This window comes from Egretta garzetta, unplaced genomic scaffold, assembly GCF_000687185.1.
Source record: "Egretta garzetta isolate BGI_Z169 unplaced genomic scaffold, ASM68718v1 scaffold3, whole genome shotgun sequence".
Taxonomy (NCBI): domain Eukaryota; kingdom Metazoa; phylum Chordata; class Aves; order Pelecaniformes; family Ardeidae; genus Egretta; species Egretta garzetta.
The window spans coordinates 649,319-649,673 of record NW_009259099.1 but is presented as its reverse complement, the minus strand read 5'-3'; the positions used below and the strand labels follow the sequence as shown (position 1 = coordinate 649,673).

The window sequence follows — 355 nt, the reverse complement described above, 5'->3', positions numbered from 1 at the left end:
AGGTGGAAATCTTGCGGGCTGAGGGCGGCCGGATCCCGAACAGAGCCCCCACTGTTGACGGGGCGGGAGGAATGCAGGGTCCTTCTCCAGCTGTTCCCTATTAGAGCACCGAGCCGGCAGGATTTGGCAGCTGCCTGGGCTGCCATTTGATGACAAGGTCCAGCTCAACGCCGCGTTCAACCGAGGATGGATTTAAGTCCTTCTGCAGGAAACCGAGCCCGGGGCTGCTCCGGCGCGAAGGGATCGGGGCTGGCTATGGGGGAGCGAGGCTGGAATTGGCCGTTCCCTTATATAGCTCGCAGGAATGAGAGGGAGGAATGCTGCCGAGTGCGTCTGGGCGCAATACTGCTGGTTT

The 355-nt window shown here is 61.1% G+C and overlaps 1 protein-coding gene across 1 annotated transcript in view; it reads left to right on the top strand.

Moving 5' to 3' along the window:
* Positions 1 to 355, top strand: part of SAMD4A (sterile alpha motif domain containing 4A) — a 113,977-nt gene that overhangs the window by 1,280 nt on the left and 112,342 nt on the right. The window lies entirely within an intron of this gene.